The 14,487-nt window shown below is 41.3% G+C and overlaps 1 pseudogene; it reads right to left on the reverse strand.

Annotated features, from left to right (window-relative positions):
• Positions 1-4,980: 4,980 nt before the first annotated feature.
• Positions 4,981-10,136, reverse strand: LOC147914082 (dual specificity mitogen-activated protein kinase kinase 2-like; annotated as a pseudogene).
• Positions 10,137-14,487: the final 4,351 nt, after the last annotated feature.

Below are 14,487 nucleotides of genomic sequence, written 5' to 3' on the forward strand. Positions count from 1 at the left end.
TGAACGGGCCAAGAAAGGAGCAGGTGGCCAGGGGAGGGGAGGAGGGGGACGCTTCACGAATGAAATTAAAGGGGCCCACTGCCTGCCCCTCGGCCCCGCTCAGCCTGAGAGGCCCTCGAGTGCTTGTCTTGGGATATCCAGTGGGATGCCTGGCTGAGCCAGAATGTCTCCCCCTCTGCCAGAGGAGAGAAAGCTCATCGTCTACCCAGAGCTGGGCTGTCACCATTCTGGCTTCTTCACTTACTCTGGGTGCTGAACCCCCAGCCTGCGGAGGAAGCAGCTGGAACTGGAAGCCCAGATGGCGGGCAGGAACTGTTTCACAGCAGCTCCGCGCCCTGCTCCCTTATGGAGCGCTCTTACCAGGGCCAGGTCCCTCAGCCCTGACCTGAGGGGTCCCAGCCACCTGCAAACTCTGCCAGAAGAGGCCAGCAGGCGCCTGGGATCTCTGTGGACTCCCTGTCCTGCTTGGAACACCCGCTCTGTGGCGCCTTCCCAGCTGCCAGCGGTGCATTCAGGAGAGCGGAGTCAGGCTTTCCTTCCTCCCACCAGGGCTCCTCCAGCCGGGCCCGGGCTATTTCTCTAGGTCTCGCGCCTCCAGCGGGAAAGTGGAAGGGTGTGCGTCCCGGGTTGCAGTGGCGACAGCAGTCATGGCCGGGGACAAGGAGGTGGTGGCAACGCCAGCCAGCGAGCCAAGAAGGCGGGCACAGGCGAGAGGAGACGAAAGCTGGGCTCCTGCATTTCTGGAGCCCAAGGTGAGTGAAAATGTGGATGGTGTTTCATCCTCTCAGTGTTCACACGCCCTGACTGCCAGCCGTGCACTCCATGCCTGTGATTCACCAGGTCCCCTCATCTCTGGCCCAGCTTCTTTTTTAAAATAAATTTTGCTAAAAAATCATATAATATAAAATGTACTATCTTAACCATAACAACATCAATAGCATAAAATGTCGTGAGGGAGAATTAAAAGTGTAGAGTTTTGTATGCTATTGACGTTAAGTCGGTATCACTTTAAAAAGACTATTATAGGGGCTGGCCCAGTGGCATAGCAATTAAGTGTGTGCGCTCCATGTCAGCGGCCAGGGTTTCACAGGTTCAGGTCCTGGGCGCGCACCGATGCACCACTTGTCAAGCCATGCTATGGCGGCATCCCATATAAAGTAGAGGAGGATGGGCACAGATACTAGCCCAGGGCCAATATTCCTCAGCAAAAAGAGGAGGATTAGCATCGGACGTTAGCTCAGGGCTAATCTTCCTCACCAAAAAAAAAAAAAGGCTATTATAACCACAAGATGTTTTATGTAAACCTCATGGTAACTACAAAGATAAAACCTCTAGTAGATACACAAAAGATAAAGGGAAAAATATAAGTAGCAGACTACTTAAAAAACTAACAAATCACAAAGTAAGATAGCAAGAAAGGAACAAAGAACTACAAAAAAGTCAGTAAACAATTAACAAAATGGCAATAGTAAGTCATTATCTATCAATAATTACTTTAAATGCAAATGGATTAAATTCTCCAAACAAAAATCATGACTAGCTGAATGGATTTTAAAAAAACAGGATTCAACAGTGTACTGCCTACAGGAGACTCACTTCAGAGTTAAGGATACACATAGGCTGAAAGTGAAGGGATGGGAGAAGATATTCCATGCAAATGGGAACCAAAAGAGGGCAGGGGTAGTTCTACTTATATCAGACAAGATAGATTTCAGTCAAAATCGGTCACAAGGGACAACGAAGATCACAACATAATGAAAAGGGGTCAATTCATAAAGAGGATATGTCTGGCTACATGCCCAGTTGAGCAAGCAGCACAGGATAGGTTGCAGAAAGACAGAAGACCGGGAGATGGCCTACCAGACACAAGGGTTTGAGTCTTACTTATGGGGAGTGTCCAGTGGTGACTGGCTGGACAGAGTTGTGCACCTGCACCTGCTCCTGTGAAGGGGGGGTGGGGGTTGCTTACATAGGCAGGAGAACAAAAGGCTACGTACGTGCTTGCCAAGAGGGCCTGTCCTTGCATGGCTGCAATTCAAGGATCGCATGGAAGGGCTCTGTGTTCCCTCAGAATGTGATGTTCATTGAGAGAAACAGTTACAATGCTGGATGCTTGGCATCCTGCCCAGAGGGGGCCAGAAGGATACATGGTTAAGATAGGGCGCGTAGGCTAGTGCCCCTACAGGATATAACAATAGTAAATGTATATGTACCCAACATTGGAGCACCTAAATATATAAAGCAAATATTGACCAAACTGAAAGGAGAAATAGATAGCAATATGATAATAGTAGGGGACTTCAATACCACACTTTCAACAGTGAACAGATCATCCAGGCAGCAAATCAATACGCAAACAACAGAACTGAACACTATAGACCAAATGGACTTAACAGAGATATATACAACATTCCATCCAAAAGCAGCAGAATACACATTCTTCTCAAGTGCACACAGAACATTCTCCAGGTTAGGTCATATGATGGGCCATAACCACACACTCTTGAACAACCAATGGATCAAAAAGAAATCAAAAGGAAAATCAAAAGATATCCTGAGACAAACAAAAATGGAAATACAACATGCCAAACTTAAGGGATGCAGTAAAAGCCGTTCTAAGAAGGAAGTTTCAATTCAGCTCCTCCCAAGAACAGGAAAAAAGGAAGGAATAAACCTGTGGGGCAATGATTCATGAATGAAAGCCACACACATACTAAATAGAAAGCCATACCAAATACATTGACAATGGAGACAGAAAGACTGAAAGAATAGATACTGAAGAAATGTGTTCTGCAACCTATTGTATGATTCCAATTATATGACATTCTGAAAAAGGCAAAAATTTAGCAATGAGACAATCAGTGGTTGCCAGAGGAAGGAGTGTAGGGTTGAAGGTGAAGCATGGGAAGGGGTGGTTTAGGCCAGAGAAATTGTTCCCTATGATACTGCAATGGTAGATACATGACACTGCATTTGTCAAACTCATAGACTTGACAAAGACTGAACCTTAATATATGCAAATCTAAAAATACTTTTAGGAGGTGAGGGGATGCCAGGATGGAATTCAGATTGTGACAAAACAATATAACCGTATTACAAATGTATAAAACTTCACTGAGGGATGGAGGTAAAATGTGCTGACCTAAGTAAATTTGGAAATGAGTGGAGTCTGTAAGACTATAGGCAAAATAAGCTTTATATTAGCATTTTATTCTGGTTGATACACTTGTTTCCCACAGGAGTATGGGTTAACAATTCCGATACTGCTATACTTGTATATTCAAACTGCACAACTAAGAAAATGGGTGGTGGAAGTGAAGTTTCTCATTGTTGGAGTGGGAGATTACCGAGAAGCAAAGAAATAGGCTAGAATGATCTGTGTGGTAATGGATTAGAGTCAGGGACATCAGTATGAACTCATGTTGGCATAATAGAGATACATATAGCCATGTTTAGAAATACTTACAGATATGTGTATATACCTGGGTTAGTGAACATACATGCATATTTCTCCTTGCTAAGTCAGCTGAGAGGTCCTAGAAGCAACAACATCCTGGTAGCAATGAGCACACCTAACACCTAGATCTTGGTATCTAATATCACTCTCCAACTAAAGGAACCAAGTCTCCTTAGAGAAATGAGATACTAGAGCTAGAGCAGGAATTGTACAAGATGAGCCTGGACTATCTGGTTGTGCCAGAAAGGAAGGAAATGCACAAAAAATCACATTTATTTAGACATGTCAGGTAGGAGCTGATTGAAACAGGTACCAATGACCAAAGCTGGAACAATTTGAGCAATAAAATGAATTAGTATTGTTCCAATTTTAGCATATGTGCTGCTGAAGTGAGCACAATGAATGAATTAGTATTAGATTATAACTCAAAATTTAAAAGAAATATCCAACTCACTCTACTGATATAAATGCATGATTGAGTAAATAAATACACAGGGGAGAACAAACAGATCTCTTGTGCAGAAGAATTGTTACGTAGATTATCTCCCCTAAATGAGCGAAAGCAAAACATCCTACTCCTCAAGTGTGGGCTGTGCATGGTGACAGCCTTCCAAAGAATACACTGTGAATCGGGGAAAGAGTAATCTTACAGTGGAGAAAAATGACAAACAATACATCATCCAGTTGATCAAGGCAGACATCAACAATAAAAAGTCATGTTGATTGCATGTACTCTTGATATGCTGTGATCTTCTGCCCAAAACATATAACACAGTCAAATAAGAGAAAAACGTCCAAAAACCCGTTAAGGGAAATTCGTCAAACTATATGACCCCTGCTACTTCAAACTTTTTTTGTTTTTGCTGAGGAAAATTCGCCCTGAGCTAACATCTCTAGCCAATCTTCCTCTTTTTGCTTCAGGAAGATTTGCCCTGAGCTAACATCTGTGCCAGTCTTCCTCTATTTTGTATGTGGGTCGCTGCCACAGCACGGCAGCTGAAGAGTGGTGTAGGTCCGTGCTGGGGAACTGAACCCGGGCTGCCAAAGTAGAGCGCACCAAACTTAACCACTAGGGCGTGGGGCCGGCCCCTACTTCAAACTTTTAAAGTTATCAAAAGCAAAAAAATCCTAAGAGACTGTTACAGCCATAAGAATCCTAAGGATACATGATGGATAAATATAAGGTGGATCCTGGTCAGTATCCTAAAACAAAAAAGGGACATCAGGTAAAAACTAAGGGAATTGAATAAAGTGTTAACTTTAGCTAGTAATACTATATCAATATTGGTTCATTGATTGTAACAAATATACCATGTTAATGTAAGATAATAATAGGAGAACCTGGGTACAAGATATTCTTTGATCCTTGAACCACAAGATATTTCTTATAGTTCTCTTCTGTTAACTCTTCTTTCTTAAAGAGACTGGGTCACTATCACAGTGTCTTTTCTCATTAATCTTTCTTGCATTCTCTGCTACTTTGGCTGAGATTATGTAGATAATTACACTCACCGAGACTGACAGAACGGAAATATTCATTTTAATCTCTAAACAAAGCAACAAATGAGAACAACAATACAACAAAGTCGGACAAAAACTGAAATAATACATTTTCAAGAATTATATTTGCATAGACTTTGTCATTTAAAATTATATTTTCTAGTAGTGAAGAAAATTGAAACACTATGTTTCAGGGCTATACCTGAGATTTAATGTGGCAGCTGGAGAGCTTTGGTATAAAGGAAAGACTGTCAGTTAAACTCTTATTTGAAAAGACAGAGCTACAAGCCATTCTAAATCGGTCCGCCATGTCAACTGGCATACATTCTTTCTGTTCATAAAACATAAAGCCACAACAAATTCCCCAGCACCTGATGCTCATTTCTGTGGGTTAAAAAGAAAATAGTCAATGTTTTAGAGGAAACGTCTAAGTCTTAAATTGTTCTGACATGTCGACTGTTGCTGTATCACTGCTCTGTCCACATCTTGAACCATCAAAACTGGAATAATTTATGGGGCAAACTACACAGGGAATTTTAGTAGAAGAAACAACACTTCACGTAGGCATTGAAGGAGAAACTTTGGCAAGGTCACCTCTAAAGAGAAATTTTTGGAGTTAAGACATCTGAAGTTTGCATAACTAACACATTTTTTTAAAAAACTATCTTCTAGATGGTAGTTTAATTTCCTCATAGCATTGTTGCAAAGATAAACGAACGTGTGTAGCCCCATTTTTTTCTCTTGTTGGTTGACTTGTACAGACATATTGAAAGAGCAGTCAGCTCCACAGCAAAGTCCAGACTGACTGACTGAACTGCTCTCACAAGTGCGAGCGCACGGCCCCTGTGTGGTTCTCTCCTGTAGGTAACAGGATAGAGAGAGCGAACACTATGAAGTAGGGAAACAATAGCCAAACTAACCATTTAAATCATAATGCTGAGAGTAAAGTCTAAAAAAAGTGAGGGAGGGTGAGAGTTGGAATCAAGATCACAGTTGGCAGCTGATATCTTATAAAAGATTATGGTCATTAGGGGAAACATATATTGGAAGAGGATATGGAACAGAATGCATGCACTTAAAATCCACATTGTAATCCATATTTAAAATAATTTATATCTAATCTATATTATATGTATATTTTATTATGGGCACTGTTTGCTTTTTCTTTACCTGTTTTGTTTTAAACCTAAATGAGCAGGTTCTGAGAAGACAGCAGGAGCAGCGTCCCCCTTTCCCAGAGACCAGAGGGCCACACAGGCTGGACAGCTGGAAGAGGAAATTCCATGTTCCCACCTCTGCGCTGGTCTCCGTGGAGGGTGCCATGGGAGAGGGTGCAGGGGCTGAGGGAGAGAAGAGGCTGGTCTGTCCTGGGCCGGAAGGGGTGAGGAGTGGAGGGGACAGATGGGATGCGGGGAGCCCATCCCCTCACAGGGAGGTGCACGTGGGTGTGCTGGGCTGGTTCAGCCGCAGCATTTTACGCAACCAGCCAACAAATCCACTTCTTCCATTTGTACCATTTGATAAAGGCTGGTTCACAAGCATCTTCAGATCTGCTGGTTCTGCTGGGTTAATTAGGCATTTATTCAAAATTCCCGGACATCCTGAGTGAAGGTGCTGGTGGCAGCTTGGGAAGCGGCTCCTTCACAATACCGTCCAGCAGTTCCAAGCTAGCCAGAGCTGGCCAGCTGGCCATCTGTGACCGCTGTGGGGCATCCTGATGGCCTTGGCCTTGGGGAGATGCTGGAGGCTCTCCTTCTGCCCCACTGACCATGGCCCAGCCAGAGATGGCATCCGGAGGGAATGGGGTACCTTCCAACGGCCAGCTTCCCAGGGCCAGCCCGTGCTCCAGGTGTCCGACTCACCAGGTAGTCAGTGCCCTGCAACTGCTGGGAAACACGTAGGCTCGAGTTCCCACAAAGGAGTTGGCCATGGAGTCCAGCTGCCTGCTCACCCCAAAATCGCACAGCTTCATCTCCCCTCTGCAGTTGGCGGGGATGTTAGAAGATTTCACATCTTGGTGCACAATCGGGGTGCTTTTCTTGGAGATACACCAAGCCTCAGAGAATCGCGATGCTGACTTCCCCAGACTCTTGGAATTCTCTTGGCTTCCTTCAACGCCTGGTCCAGAGAGCCCTGGAGAAGCCCATGATGTACAGGCAGTTACACTCGTGCAGCATCTGCAGCTCGTGGACAATCTGGTCCCTGATGGCCGGCTTGATCTCCAGTGAATCAGCTTTCTTGCCTCAATGAGGCCTGAAGGTCTATGCTGGACTTTGGTGACCATCCCGCTGTTCCCAATAACTAGTAAGACTTACTGAAGGATATGGTGTAGGTTGGAGATAGAAAAAAATCATTCAAAATAACTACTAAACTTGTCTATCAGAAAATGTGGAAAATTAGAGATAAAGAAAACCCTTCTGAGGCACTTCTGTTTTCAAATATGATGAAGCAACACTTTTTCTTCCAGCCTGAAATGACTAGAAAACCAGATAAAAACAATTGTCTCCAGGAAACTAAAAAAAGAAGGTAAAGGCAAGGAATGAAGATAAAAGCAGAAGTAATTAAAAGAGAAAACCCCCCAAAAAAGAAAGGAAAAGTTGGTTGTTGGAAGTGACAGATATAATTTATAAACTTCCAGACAAAGTGATCATTTTATAAAAAGAGTTCATATAGAAGCTGGCAATATTAGGAATAAAAGAGGATTCAACATCACAGATCCTAAAGACAGACAACAATAAGGGGATATTTTGACCAATTTTATGCTATTAAATTAGAATCAGACCTTCCAAGATCACAGATAAAAATAATCATTATACATACAATATAAAGAAGGATAGGATAGGAAGTATACGAAAAAACAGACCATAAAGGTAATCAGGCCGAGGAGAAAAGAACCAAATCAAACTTCTTCTCACAATATGCACATATAAAACAATTGAATTAAAAACCAAAAATTGGGGAAAACAGCAGATCAGACCAGCAATAAGAGCTGAAAGATGATGGATGTGAAGTAATATCTCAAAAATGACATGAGCTCTATAAAAAGAAAGTATGACAGAAATGTTGATACACTTCACTTCTAGAGAACAGGGAAATAATTGCTAACATACAGCCAATCAGAACTCCAAGGGAAATAGAGGGAATGGTGACCAACGGGAATGGGAATAATGATGAAAGGTCAAGGCTTGGCCATATACTTTAAAAAAAATTTATTTCTCAATTTTTTATTTTGAAAAACCTCTATGCTACAGAAAAGATGAATGAACACTCATATACTATTCAGCTAGAACACAATTAACATAGTGCCCTGTTTTCTCTCTACATACACACTTTGTTTTTGGGCCTGGACCATCTGAAAGAAGCTTGCAGATATCCTGACCTCATCCCTACATACTTGGAGCATGCATCTCCTACGAACAAAAACACTCTTCTAATAACCACAGTATCATTATCATACCTGAGAAATTGAAGTCAACAATATATCATTATAGGCTTCCATGTTCAAACTTCCACAATTGTCCACAAAATGTCCTGTATAACTTTTTAAAAATCCATAACCCTATCCAGTTCACAGTTGTCTTGAATGAAGAGCAGTCCTGTCTTTTTTTGTTGTCTTTCAGGATATTGATACTATGGAAAACTCCAAACCACATTCTAGATTTATCTGAGTGTTTCCTCACAGATTCAGGCTACACGTTTTTGGCAAGAATGCCACAGAGCTGTACTTCCAATAACCTCATAGCAACAGATTTGTGTTTTCCCCAGTATTGACGCTAAAAATTTTTTCCACGAAGCATCTATGAACATTTTGCAAAGGACCAATGGAATACAGTTTAGGGAACACCAGAATAATAAAAAAAAAAAAGTGAAATGCACTAAAATGTTTATGAGTTCAGAGAACAAAAAGCAGGTAAGGATTAAGTCATTTCTAAATTAACAAACTTCCTCATTTCCTTAGGCAATGCAAACTGAGCTGTCATAAAGTTGAACACCTACCAAAAAAAACACAAAACACTGTACAGATGAGCAACCTCAAGCTTAAAGAAATGAAGTAACCTCTCCCATCTTCTATCCTTATCGTATTTACTGTGTTCAAGAGCCGAGATTTGAAACCAAATACGCTTTCATGTTCTTTCCACTAGATTCTCTGCTTCATTTAGACTTATGTTTAATTTTCTGTAATTGACTATTCTTGAGTCTACAACTACTCTGGGCTGAAAGCGTGGCCTTTTAGTCTAAATAATAATGAAGACGCTAAGAAAGACCAATTTGTTTTTGTATTGTTCTATATTCAATAAGAATCAACCAGTATCAAGTAGATGAGGAAGGCCTAACCCCTCACAAATGCATGCAGTTATGCAACTCATCACGTGTGGGGACTGGGGTCTTGGCTCCATATACTAATCATAATATAGCCCCATTTATGACCACTTCTATTTGCCATAATTCGATCCTTGCTGTTGCCTATTGATGCTGTCCTTACTACATTACAGCAAACACCTGGGAGTCTTCAGTTTTCCCTAAAAATCCTAGGACTCAGGTAAAACTCAGGTTTTACTACTAATTACATAATCTAACAGGTTTTCAAAAAACTCGTTACCGTTCTGCCCCGCAGTGAGGTAGCCCATAGTAAGCACGTTCGTTTTCCTCTCCATTTCAGGCGAGAGCCTTTCCCCCTCGGGTGACTCTCGCAGGGCGGTGAGCGCGGATCCTTGCTTTTTGGTTAGGAAATATCAATCAATACGAACGGGTAACTTTTAAGAGCAAAAACTGCCTTCAGCCATTACAAACCACGCCATGGCTTAAAAACTTGAGTTCCATTTCTGCTAAACGCTGAGCATTTACTCCAACAGACTGGTAGTTGCTCTGCGGAGTCTGAGTCTCCATGTCACCAGTTGTCACACGTCCCCTGTCCCGCCCTCTACGCCATATTCGAAGCTCCAGGCAGAGAAGAAAGGGGTCCCCGCGAGGACGCCGCGGGCTGCGGCCAGGGCTGGACTCCGGCTCCGTCTCCGGGCTCCGCGAAGCGCCGAGGCCGGCAGGGGACGGACGTTACACTCGAGTTTCGGAGGCGAAAGATGCAACCCGGACCCGGAGAAAAGCCAAAGCCACCCGAAACGCCGTGAGCCGCCCTCGCCCCTTCACTTTCCCAGAGCGGACTCCCCAGCCGCCGCAGGTTCAAGCCTTCCTGCACCCCCGCCGCCGCCGCGGGATCCGGCCACGCCCCCAGGCCATGGCCACGCCCCACGCCGTCTTCCGCCCCGCTGCCCGGCAGGGGGCGCTGCTGGCCATGTGTTTTTAGGAAGCTCAATAAGTCACAAGCACAATAAATAAAATAAATCATACTAAAAATCTGTGTAAAAACCATTTCAGTGAAACTGCAGGACATCAAAGATAAAGTGAATCTCTTTACAAGATCCAAAGGAATAGGGAACATTTACATGAAAGCCAAACAAATGAAAACTAAGAAAAGAGAAAGGGTAAAGCAAAAAGAAAAATGATGAGAGAAAATCTCTCTCAACCTAAAATTTTAACCTCAAGGAATTTTATTTCAAGAATAAGGTTAAAATAAAGACAAATTCAGGTGAAAGAAAGAGAGAGAGAAAAAGAGAAAGAAAAGGAAGGGAGGGAGGGAGGAAGGGAGGGCGGGAGGGAGGAAGGGAAGAAGGCTAGAGAGACATTCTGTAACGGACAATTGAAAGGTTGACCTTCAGGAAGAAGGAACATAATACCAGAAAGAATGAATATCTGACATGCAAGAACAAATTGTAACCAAAGAAGAATTTAGACATTAAAATTACATAATCATTGCATAAAAAATAGCAAGAAATAATTTGAAGATTAAAAGATGATAACTATGGGAAAACCATAACATCTAATTTGTAGGCAAGGTCACTGGAGTTAAAATATTTTAAGGTACTCCACTGTTCTGAAGGAGGGTAAAAATATTGATTTACTTTAGATTTTATTAGTTTCAGTGTTTATGTAAAAATTCTTATCATAAACTTTAAAAATAGATGTAAAATGCACAAATTCATAGCAGTATATGAGGAAAATTGAGGTGAAACATCAATCCAAAAGAAGGTAAAACATAAAGAAAAAACATAGAAAAAGAAAATTAAATAGAAAACTCCAAAGAAGACAATGTAAATCAACCCAAATATATCAGAAATTACAAAAATATGACTTGACTAAACTGTCTATTTGAAATGCAGGTTGTCTTTTAGACTGAAACATTTACAAAATCCTTTTCAAATCCAAATCCAAAATCCAGAGTACAAAAATGTTGTTTAAAAGATGGAATAAACTTAAAAGAATAAAGAAAGGAAGAAACACATTTCTTAATGACTCATGAAAAAGACAAGAAATCATAACTGAAATGAGAAAATCTTCAGAAAATGACCAAAAATGACATATTAGAATTCACTGACATAGAGCAATACTGGAAGTAATATATGTATAGCCTTAACTGCTCATGTTAGGAAAAATTCAAGATCAAAAATTGATCTAAGAATTGGCCTATTTAATAAGTTAAATCAATTATTAACAGAATTACTCCCAAAGAATATAAAAAGAAGAAGAATATAAAAAGGAAAATAATAAAACAAAAACTGGAGTAAAATAGAGAAGGTTTTGCAAAGAATGGTGGAATACGAATTAGAGAGATCTCTACCTTAATGTCTTGCAATATTCAGGTATGTAAAGGTTGCTTCAAATTACAAAATTCAATGATGTAACTGACATCTTAAATTAATTTAGAGAAACCATAAGATTATTATTATTATTATTTTGTGTGTGTGTGAGGAAGATCAGCCCTGAGCTCACATCTGTTGCCAATCCTCCTCTTTTTGCTGAGAAAGATTGGCCCTGGGCTAACATCTGTGCCCATCCTCCTCCACTTTTTTCATGTGGGACGCCTGCCACAGCATGGCTTGATAAGAGGTGCGTAGGTCCGTGCCTGGGATCTGAACCCTCAAATCCTGGGCCGCCAAAGTGGAGCTGGCGAACCCAACCACTACGCCACCAGGCCAGCCCCTAGAGAAACCATAAGATTATTTTAATAGTTACAAATAAAAAATATTTCAATTTATTTCAGCTTCCATTTAAGAGGAAATTTTACAAAGAAATTTACAAAACTTTGGAATAACGTTAAATAACTTCAAAGCAAATCAAACAACAATGTCATGTTACTAATTTGAAAATTAGATATTGTTAATCCTAATATACAATGAAATTCCAAGGAAAAAACCCAAACCCTTTGAACTTGGAAAAGCTGGCTCCAAAATTCATATAAATTAAGAAAGTGCCAAGAAGCCAAACTATTTCTGAAAATTAAAAATACATGATTAGGGGACTTATCCTACCAGGCAGGACTGCCATATATGGATTGTGTTTAGGGACAATTTGTTTGGGCTGGGTCCCTTGTATATATACAATTTGAGTCACCCCAACTCAGCCTGTCAGCTCTTTGGTGTCTTAATCCCATCCAATCCAGCAAATAAATACCCTGCTGAGCCAGCAGTACTGGTCCACTGACTAGACCACCTCTTGGAACTGGGGTTGGCCACAATGCCCTGGGATGACATCACAGGTACGAACCCTGGAACACCTCTGAGTATTTGGTTGGGATGTGGGGGAATGGCTTGGCGTGTGCCCTAAACGGGGGAGATGAGGATGGAACCTCACTCTGACCAGGCACTGGGAGCCACACCAAGACAGTACTGGGAACCCCACCAAGACGATACTGCTGCCCTGATGGGTCCAAACATGGGAGACACTTAACTGTTGAAAGTGCATCAGGGCCCTCTGAGGCAGGAGCCCCACTTGTCTGGATTTAAGGGTGTTACCATTACCAGATATCCAACGATATTATAAAACTCTTGTAATTCAAACAGAGAGCTATTGGGAGAATGGTAGACAAAGAGACCACTGGAGCACAAAAGATAGCCCAGAAAACAAAACTACACATATACCTAAACTAGCAATATGACAGTGGCCCTGCAGGTCAGAGTGAAACAATGGACCAACACAGCAAGTCCACATGCTATGCATCTCTGAGATCCTCTTATGTAAGTGCACTGGGGATCTTGAGAAGAAAGTCCATGAGTAATGTCCTCTCAGTGAGGGTAGGAAATCTATTTAGTTTAGTGATATATTACTGGTACACAGAACTGTACCTAGCACAGAAAATATTACATAAATAGCTTCATTTTTGATTAGCAAAACCACAAAAATATATACCATCCCAAATAGCAGAATAGATAAATACGTTTTTTATATACATGTGGTAGAATACTTTATATTGTTGAAATAAATGAACTAGAGAAACAGCCATCAACATTTCAAAATGCGTGATATTAACCAATAAAGGGAAGCCACAGAAGAATACATTGTATAATATTTAATTTAAATAAGTGTAAAATACAGATAGAATTAAACATTATACTCTTGAGTACTATAAACTAAAACAAGGTAACAGTTAACATCAAATTCAGAATAGTGGTAAATAGAGAAAATGGAGATTACAAAGTGAAGAGTCATTTCATATGACTCAAAGTGGATACTGGGACCTTCGCACTGACTCTTTAAACTGTTTATATACACACACACGAGACTATAAAGATAAGTCTTTTTTCTGTTTCTTAATCTGGATGAACATGAGAGCTCTTTTTATTTTCTTTATTTAAACTACACACACACATACACTTAAAAAAAGAAGAAGAGGAATGACTCTTAAGTTTCTGTTTGGGGCAAGGTGATCATCTGCTGGTTACTGTCATGAAGACTAGTTTAACAAGGGCTGGATAGGATGAGAAACAGGGTGACACATCCAACGTTGTCTTTGAATCATGACCTATACTGGGTAGAAAATGTGAAAAAATAGATTAGAGATTTTATTTCACTTTTTTTTAACCTTAGTCCGTTAAGTTTTTCTGACACATATGAAGTGGTCAACAAATGTTCTTTGAATGAGTTACTTAAAATAATGTGATAAAATTTAAATGTTTAACCTGCGTAACATCCTGTCCTGACAGAGTTGATGACTAGTGGGCTTCACACCCAGGCGATTTGGCTTGATAAGTCTCCCTCTTCACCAATATGCTATGATATGTGGCGATAGGATGGAAGACTGTGTAAACTCAAACAGGAACAGCAGGAATGCCTGCTGTAATGAATAGAGCAACAAAGGAAGGCTTACAAGTGATTTTTGGTCTCCGTTTCATGTCCCATGTGGTTTTTGTTTTTAGCACAATGACCCTGACCCTGACCCGGACCCAACACCTACACCTATCCTAACCCCGACCCTGATGCTGACCATGACCCTCATCCTGACCCTGACCCTATCCTTAACCCTAAACCTAACCCTCACCCTTACACTTACCCTGACCCTGAACATGACACGAAACCTAACCATAAACATATCCCTACTCCTACCACTAACCCTACCAATTACCTAACACCTAACCCCTAACCCGTACCTAACCCTAACCCTACCCCTACCCCAACCCCTAACACTAAACCTAACCCTG

The sequence above is a fragment of the Ceratotherium simum genome, chromosome 22, assembly GCF_057802395.1.
Source record: "Ceratotherium simum simum isolate JZ-2026a chromosome 22, ASM5780239v1, whole genome shotgun sequence".
Taxonomy (NCBI): domain Eukaryota; kingdom Metazoa; phylum Chordata; class Mammalia; order Perissodactyla; family Rhinocerotidae; genus Ceratotherium; species Ceratotherium simum.